This window comes from Podarcis pityusensis, assembly GCF_964106645.2.
Source record: "Podarcis pityusensis genome assembly, chromosome: 13".
Classification (NCBI taxonomy): Eukaryota; Metazoa; Chordata; class Lepidosauria; order Squamata; family Lacertidae; genus Podarcis; species Podarcis pityusensis.
Genome location: NC_138038.1, coordinates 48,459,485 through 48,468,613, shown reverse-complemented (window position 1 = coordinate 48,468,613; position 9,129 = coordinate 48,459,485). Strand labels below are relative to the sequence as shown.

Sequence of the window (9,129 nt, the reverse complement as noted above, 5' to 3'; positions counted from 1 at the left end):
GGCTTGACATGGGCTTTAAGTTAATTCCTTGCTTCGTAACACCTTATCTGAAACGTGCTGTGGATCTGGGAGGCCAAGAGCCTCACATTGGAGCCTCAGACTTGGAGCAAGCTCACAAGTAGCCCCTCTTCCCCTTGGCAGGCTGAATCCTGCTGCTCATTGCGGGAGGGAGCTGTCAGAAATCTCCCAGTGAAGTATCTGCCTGGGTGGACTTTCAGCCACCTTCCTTGCCAGAGGATGCCTAATGTACTTCTGGTAGTCAGGAAGCTCTCTGAGGGTGTTAGCTTAGAGCAAGCAGCCCTGTTGTATCCTGCCATCTTCCTTGAAGTCTGCTGATAGTCTGATAGTATCTCCCAGCACAGCATCAGGTTTGGGGTTTTCTGCCATTCAGGCAGCCTCCCTCCTGGCTGCGCCACACCAGCATTTGTGAATAATAAGCTAGGTGCTCAGACATCTCCAAACTGTGCATCAGGCTTGGGGAAGCATCTGGGCAGCCCCTTGGCTGCTCCCCATCAGCTTCTGTGATACAGCTAGAACTGAGGTGGTCAGGAATCTCCCAGCTGAGCATCGGGCTTGGGGCAAGCATCTGGGCAGCCTGCCTTCCTGGCTGCTCCCCACCAGCTTTTCTAGGTCTTAGCATGCAGCTAGGAGGTCAGAAATCTCTCAGCCGAGCATTAGGCTCACAGCAGAGGCAGCCTCCTTGGCTGCTCCCCAGGACCCAGAATCCTAACACTGTGGGCTGGCTTCAGCTTTGCTACTTGCTCCAGGGTTAGCTTCCTTGAATCCTGGTTCTGAACTAGGTATGGAACAATGTCCCTGCTGAATGTTAGGTGAGAAAGAGCTCACATTTCCCTCCAGGGTTCACAGAGTGCCCTGCTTGTCCAGGAAGCCAGGAATCTCACAGCTGAGCATCAGATGGGATCTATACCACTCTTTTGCTCTTGTCCAGCTTGTTTTAGCTTAGTATTCAGCTGGGTGCCAAGGATCTCCTAGCTGAGGATCAGGCATGGGGCAGGCTTTCAGATAGGCTTATGGGAAGCTGGTGGGAAGTGAGCTAACTCTCCTGCTTTGGCAGCAGCTGTCTACCAAAGGAGCCTTAGGTTTGGAGCAAGCTTTCAAGAACTGCCTTCCCCAGCTTGAATCCTGCTGCTGATCTGTGAGGTCAAAATTTTCACAGCTGAGCATCTGGCTGGGGTAGATGTCAGTCCCCCACTGCCACCTTATCATTTTCCTTGAAGACCAACCTTCATCTAGAAAGTCAAGGAACTGCTAGCTGGCCATCACATCTGAGCAAGCTTTTAGGTTGTCCTCTTGTTCCCCAGCTACTTTCTTGAAGCCCAACACTCCTCTGGGAGCCCAGAAGTTCCCAGTTCAGCATCAGGCTTTAGCCAGACTGTTGGGTAGCCCCCTTGCCCTCCTCCAGCTTGTAGCATAATCCGTAGCTTGGAGGCAAGAAGCAGTTTGGCAGGTAGCCCAGCTGGGACATAGCTGAGTAACAAGCTTGGGAGGAGTTAGCAAGGAGCCCTGGGACTTTTCTCACTTACCTTCTTTAGACCTCTCTCTAGGCTGAGTGGTGGGAAGCTTTCAAGCTGAACATGATACATGGTGAAGTTTCATGTGCCTATGTTCCTCCCTCTCAGCTGTTGCTGTTGCTCTGGCCCGGTATCAGAACATAGGAAGCTCAGTATTGCCTACACTAACTGATGGCAGCAGTGGCTCTCTAAGGTTGCAGGTGGGCTTCTCCCCCAGCCCAGAAGGTCCCCAGGAATTGATCCTGGGACCTTCCTCTTACAGAGCAGATGTTCTACCACTGAGCTTCAGTCTTTCCCATTTGGCTCTGATAACAGGAGTTGAAGTGGAGCTTCTGGAAGGTTGACCAGTCGCTTTTTATCCTTGAAGTTCTCAGCTCCAAGAATCATCTGAATGCTGGTCTATAGGGAAGCTGGTGGGATACAACTAGGCTACCTTTGCAGCCTTCTCCAAGCCTCATATTCAGCAGCTCCAAGCCCCATCTACTCCCCCAGCCTCCCTTACATAAAGATGCTCAGTTGGAAGATGGTAGCAAGGAAGACTTGCATCAGCTAGGAAGCCCAAGAATCAACAGGAGACCCTTGAGTACAGGAGAAAAATGCTTCTCCCCTTCTCAGGCATAGTATCCTTCACTTGCTTCCTGGAAAGTCTAGGACATCCCAAGGAGTCCCTTTTCTTTTGGGGTATCTATGTTCCTATCTTCTCAAGATCCATAACATTAAGAACAAACCCTCTTTTACTTACCGATCCCAAGGCTGGAGTTGATTGAAGCAAGCAGACCTCTGCTGAACGACCCACCGTCTGTTTCTGTTTGGGACTATTTTCTGTTGCAATGAGGCCTTCGGAGTTTTCCCCTAACCATGCTCTTATGAAGTGCCTTAAAAAAGAACGTTGCACGTTAGTGACGTCCTGAGAGTTGGCGTGAAGGTGTGAAAAAACATCATGAGTTTTAAGTTCAAGGGATATAATTGGGGGCAGCCAGAACTTCCCCCTTTTTTCTGACCTTCTCATAACCCCAAAATTCCATTGTTGAGAAAAGTAGGGCTAGATGAAATACAGAATTGGGGTGAATCTGGCCTTCCAAAACTCAAAACATGTGCTTATACTCACCTACTTCCCTCCTAATTAATTAGTTAATTCCACTTAACAGCCCTTGTTTGTTTGCTTGTTTTGTCCAGGGTGATGTATAAAATCAAAATTATATAAAGACATTAAGCATTACAGAGTTAAATAAACTGAGGCTGCAATCCTATATGGACTTTGCAGGGGCTTCGGTCTACGGCTATTCCCTTTGCTCAACACAATCACCACTGGCTTCCCAGCCCCATTGAATTCAGTGGGGATTACTTCTGAGTAGACATATAAAGGCTTGCACTGTCAATCCCAGTGAACTTTCGTGACGACATTGTTGTTGGTGAAGCTTACTACCAAATGTAACAATGGCACTGTCAAAGAGGCTCATTCAGGCGTGAGTGCCAAACTAGGCCTTCACCTCATATATTGCTATTAACCATTTTCATATCACATTTCATTCCCGCAAATGGTTTTGGATTCCTACTTCATGCAGCTGTGGGATAAATTAAATTGTGAGGCCAATGTGGGCACTATCTGGTGCAGCCAACTTGCTTGTGCAATGGAAGTGCATTTGTGCAACAGGAGTTGCACTTTCTCTTCTTCACCCTCCAACAACCCCCATGTGTACACATTTCCTGACATAAATAATACATTTTTAAAAAAATATTCTAAACCAAGTTTTCTAAGACATGGTTTCATTTTATTGCAGTACATACGTTAATGACTAAGATTGGGCACTCTGACATCCCATTTTTTTCTTTTGGTTTGACTCAGTGATTTCATCCAAACCTCAATTTCAGAGTGCTAATGGCCTCTCACCCTTCTCAGGTGGGCAGCAGTTACAGATCTCACCTCAGTCCACCACCCCCAGAAGCTAGGGCCCATGTGTCTTGTCAACTGTTAAGGGAATTCCCTGGCTGGCAGAATCTAGGAGTGGGGATTCCCTGTCAAAATGCTGGCTTCAAATGGGCGGTGGCCTAGTTGACTGGCTGGGCATTAGCTGTGGCAACTCATAAAAGCTGGCTGCATCCTACTCCTACCCCTCCACAATGCAGTCGGCCGAACAGCTAACAATCCCCCCCCCCGCAGCCATCATTGTTGACCCCCATTTTTCTCATGTTGGTGTCACTATGCTGACTTTGTACTACATTCTTGTTTGTGTATTTGTGGGGAAAGTTCAATAGATAATTAAATTTAAAAAAAATTAAAATATAACAGCCAAACAACACCTGAAATTCCTTTTCCACAGGTCAGACCACCGGTCCATTTAGCCCAGTACTGCCCACACTGACTGGCAGTGGCTTTCTGGGGTTTTAGACAGGGGTCTCTCAGCCCTATTTCAGGATACCAGAAACTGAACCGGGGACTTTTGGTGAGCTTTTGCCATTCCTGTAAATGTTTCTGCTCTTCATTTCCTCAGACCTACCAGCACAGAAAGACTGGTGTAAGAAAGATTGCCTTCATCCTCAGTTAATGGCTCAGCATGATCAAAGACAACCCCATTTTCTTAAACATTTTTAAGGGAGTTGAAAATGATGCAACAGAAGCATCTTTGCCTATTACAATAGCACATATTATTTTGACCCATCAGGTAAAAGAGTTTTTTAACACCTGCCAAGCCTTTGTCCCAATGGTAAAAGGGAAATAAATTTACAAAACAAGAGCAATGAAAGATATTTTAAACAGCTTTCAGCTCTTTGAAAAGCAGCATTCGCTCTTCTAGTACAGTGGTACATCGGGTTAAGAACTTAATTCGTTCTGGAGGTCCATTCTTGACCTGAAACGGTTCTTAATCTGAAGTACCATTTTAGATAATGGGGCCTCCCACTGCCGCCACACTGCCACCGTGCAATTTCTGTTCCCATCCTCAAGCAAAGTTCTTAACCTGAAGTACTATTTCTGGGTTAGCGGAGTCGGTAACCTGAAGCATCTGTAACCTGAAGCGTCTGGAACCCGAGGTACCACTGTACCTCTGAGTCGGGGATGAGACTGAAGGGCCAAAATGCTTTATGGAAAAGGTGAGCTTTGAGGAAGCCTTTGAAGGAACAGAGAGAAGTGGCTCTATGTAAGAGTCCAGGTAATCCAAGATGTCAGTAAAGAGTGAGGAAACTGTGGTCCTCCAGAGGTTGTTGGACTACAAAACCCATCATCCCTGACCATTTGTTATGCTGACTGTGGCTGCTGGGAACTGGAGTCCAATGACACCTGCAAGTCTGCAGGTTCCCCCAGCACTGATTTTATGGGAATGAAGGACAACAGGTGGAATTTTCAAAAGAGGATGAGGCTCCTTTGAAAGTATGTGAAGGAGGAACAAAAACACCCTCCCCCTGCCAAATAAAAACTATAGGAAGACTATTTCATTTTGGCATGTTCTTATTGTTGTCTAGTAAATACAGTTATGACCACAAAATATGCAATGTATGAAAACAGCAGTCAGTGCCAGTCATGATTCTGTTGAAGAACATGGTGGTGGTGCTGGGTGGGTCATAAAACTGATATATTTAAGTATTCAGTAATAGGGAAGGAGTTTAAGGACATTTGTGTACTGTTCTTAAGTGGATTTGGCTACAATAGGAAGGGTCAGAATCAGAGGTGGACCTTGGTAATACGATGCCCTGAGAGAGGGCAATATTTGGCGCCCTCCAAAACTAGTTCTTATTTTCACAATAATTCTTTTTGGTACTGTTACATTTTAGTGGGTCTTCTTAGTACTAGTATTAGTATTATTTTGTGCCCCCTTGGTGCTGGCAGAGTCTCCCACAGCTAGGGTAGACTGGATGCCTGTGAGTGAAGGGGGCATGTTGATGAACAGGCAAATAATGTAACAGCACATGGGGTGGAGAGGAGGCCTGAAGCCCTAAAATAGGGAGGGTGCAGTGGACGTAAGGACTGAGGGTACTCAGCCTGTCGTCCTATGCATAGCTATTTAGCAGTAAGTCCCTTTGAACCCATAGGGATGCGGGTGGCACTGTGGTCTAAACCACAGAGCCTAGGGCTTGCCGATAAGAAGGTCAGCGGTTTGAATCCCTGCGACGGGGTGAGCTCCCATTGCTCGGTCCCAGCTCCTGCCAACCTAGCAGTTCGAAAGCACATCAAAGTGCAAGTAGATAAACAGGTACCGCTTTGGCAGGAAGGTAAACGGCATTTTCGTGCACTGCTCTGGTTCGCCAGAAGCGGCTTAGTCATGCTGGCCACATGACCTGGAAGCTGTACGCTGGCTCCCTTGGCCAATAAAGCGAGATGAGTGCCGCAACCCCAGAGTCGGCCACGACTGGACCTAATGGTCAGGGGTCCCTTTACCTTTACCCTTTGAACCCAGCCAGAGTTGACATGCCAAAGCTCCTTTCTCAAGGCTTGTGCATCTGCCTCCAAACTTTATAAATCATAGGCTGGGTGGGAGAGCTGGTTCCTCTTTGCTGTACCCTCCCCAGCCCCAGCCCACCACTTAAGAGAAAGAGGGTACTTTAGTTTTGTTTCCCTTTTGATTGGTAAAGGATTTCTCACCCCCACCAACCGCTGGGTTCCTATGTGCCTTATAGGGTTATGAGCTCTGGGCTTTCAATGCCTAAGGCATTCTCCCAGAAAATAGTATTCTGTTGCCACCTTATCAATACTAATATCCCTTTGTCCCAGCCTTGATAGCTTAGCCAAACATGAGACGTGGTGTGAACAAACCAAAACTTTATTACGGTAGTAAAAGCTCGATGTTGACAGGTACTTATACAATGAGAGTCTGGATATTTTATATTATGTATTTATACTTCTATTAATAGCCTGCCCTGCCCATTCTACCCATTGCTCCTCAGCTCCCAAACCAGCCACCCTTCACTATCCCTCTCCAAAATCCCAACACACACATACACACACACACACACACACACACGTTCTAACTGTCACACTCCACCTTCAACAAATCAGCACAAAAACATACCAGCATTCCTTCCCTCCCTCTCCCTTTGTGCACACCTTACCTTATATAGTACAAAAAAATCCCCCCTACAGAACATTTACCAAGTAGTACGTAAAATACAAAGCTGTACAGTTCAGTTACATTGGAAAACACCACACTCTTCTTGACAGTCACTGTGGAAGACATGTTTAAAGGACCAGTAGAAGGGCTTCATCTCCACCTGGCAAGGAGGAGAAGAGGCCGAAAGAGAGAAGATTAGGGCGTTCACACTGGAGAAGGAGCCCTAAATCCAGCCAGCGACTATGTCTTTGCACCCCAAGAGGTGAAGGAAAGAGTTCCCAGGAAAATGTTTCTAGTCCACTCTTTGGCTAACGTTCTTATAGTCAGGGCCCAACGACTGCTTCTTCAGGAGCATCACAGTGGAGAAGAGCCATTTTACCTGTGGGAAGTAGTGAGAGTGGGGATAAAGGAAGACATACAGCAGGAATGAGTACAGAAGAAGAAAAACATGCAAGATCTACTTGTTCTTAGTTCCCTTCCCTTTCCAGTCACAGTTTGCAAGGTATATTTATGTGTTTATTTATAAACCACTAACACATAAGAACATGACAGAAGAATAATAGGAAGAGTCTTGCTGCATCAAGTCAAAGGGAGCCCAGCCTCCTATTCTCACAGCGGCCAACCCGATTTCCATAGGAGCCCCACAAACAGGATTTGAGCCCAGCAGTGCTCTATTCACTTGTGATTCCTAGCAACTGGTACTCAGAGCTACACTGCCTTTAACAATGGAGGGAGAACATATCCATTGCAGTTAGTAGCCAATGATAACCTTATTTTCCATGAATTTGTCTTTTAAAGCCTTCCAAGTTGATGAACATCACTACCTCTCGCAGGAGCAAATTCCATATGAAGAACTATGGCCTTTGGGCATTGTACCATAAAACCATTCCTTGCCATCTTTCCCCATCCCATTACTCTTAACTTGTATTTCCAACCAACAAGTCAAATATTTTTCCTCATCCCGTTCTGATTTTAATGGGATATTGAATGGACTGTTTGACACAGTATACGTGTCATGTTATAGGCTCATTCTTCTACAGAACCATTCAGTAATTTACAACTAACAGTACAAACATCTCAGCATTATCCCTTTGTCTTTTCTCGTCTTTCTATCCCTGATGTGTTTATGCTGCCTCCCTTCCTCCACCATTTAAATGCAAATGTCGATATATAATACCCCTTCCCCTCTACTCACTTTGAACAGTGTAATGGTGGCACTATAACAAACACTGAGGAGGAAGAGAACAAAGAAAATGAAGATGGTTCGCCACAGGCGGTCCAGTTCCTCCTCTTTCTCATCGCTGTAATCATTCATTGTTGAAACAGTCACCTCTGTGAAGGGAGAGAGAGAGACGTCAATCCCTGTATTCACCATAAAACATTCCCAAGCTTCACCCACCACTAATGTCTATACCCTTTGTAATCAACATAGGCTACAGAAATCTCAAAGCTACCTGTTCCGAAATTTGACTGTAATTGCAGATAGAAATGTATGAAACCTACAGGGTGGGAATTCTATCATAGTGCATTGGTCAGGTAATTCCTGACCTTATGCCAGGCTATGGGTTGCCATTTAAAAATCCACTTTCCCCATTAGATTCTATCTGCTCCCATTTGTTTGCCAAGTCTCCCTTGTCCTTAGTAATATGGCAGGAAGTGTCAGGTATTAGCATGCATGGACACTTCACTTAGAGTTATTCTGACTCATAGGTTCTACTCAGTAGTACCGATGTACTATTCTTATATTTCTTCTTATTCTTACAGTCTAACATGGACTACAAAACCTATGACGCATGAACTGCACATCTGCAAAATCATCTATGGCCTACATAACAATAAATATCATCTGAATTTTGAAATAGAGGCTTGGTGTTAGAGTTTTGGTAACCCAGCCTGTTCACCCCAGGTAATGTTTGTGCCTAGTTCTTCAGAGTAACTTCAGCCTCTCTCTCTCCTTATTTTCTGAGGGACATACAGAAAGGCCACACAGTGAGCATCATAGTTGATGGGGGCTTTGAATCCGGTCTTCTAACCACCGCAAACGAACACTAGCCAGTACGCAAAGCAGGCCGCCTGTTAACATCGAATTATGGAGTAACCAGCGAGTAGGTGTGGGTAGGGAGTTGTGTTCATTTCATGTGCAGGTAGCTGAGGCCACAGCATTGCAGCATAATTGGGCCAAGAGTCAAAACAAACAAACAGAATCCTTCCAGTAGCACCTTAGAGCCCAACTAAGTTTGTTATTGGTATGAGCTTTCGTGTGCAAGGTATCTGAAGAAGTGTGCATGCACACAAAAGCTCATACCAATAACAAACTTCGTTGGGCTCTAAGGTGCTAATGGAAGGATTTTTTAAATTTTATTTCAACTACAGCAGACCAACACGGCTACCTACCTATAACTGGGGCAAGAGTGTTTGAGTGGAGATTTGGGCTGCTGGGCCCAAGTGTGCTTAGAAATCCTATCCCCCCCCCCCCCGATTTTTAAGATCACTGCTCAAAATGTCAAGAGATTTTGAGGCAGCTTATCTTTTTGTGTGTATGTGTTTGACTGGGT

General features: G+C 45.7%; 1 long non-coding RNA gene across 1 annotated transcript; it reads right to left on the bottom strand.

Annotated features, from left to right (window-relative positions):
• Window positions 1-6,270: 6,270 nt before the first annotated feature.
• On the bottom strand, window positions 6,271-8,438 carry LOC308460245. The gene is made up of 2 exons (XR_013978520.1): window positions 7,770-8,438; window positions 6,271-6,953 (listed from the first exon to the last, which is right to left on the bottom strand). It is a non-coding gene; the product is annotated as an uncharacterized lncRNA (long non-coding RNA).
• Between the last annotated feature and the right edge of the window lie 691 nt (window positions 8,439-9,129).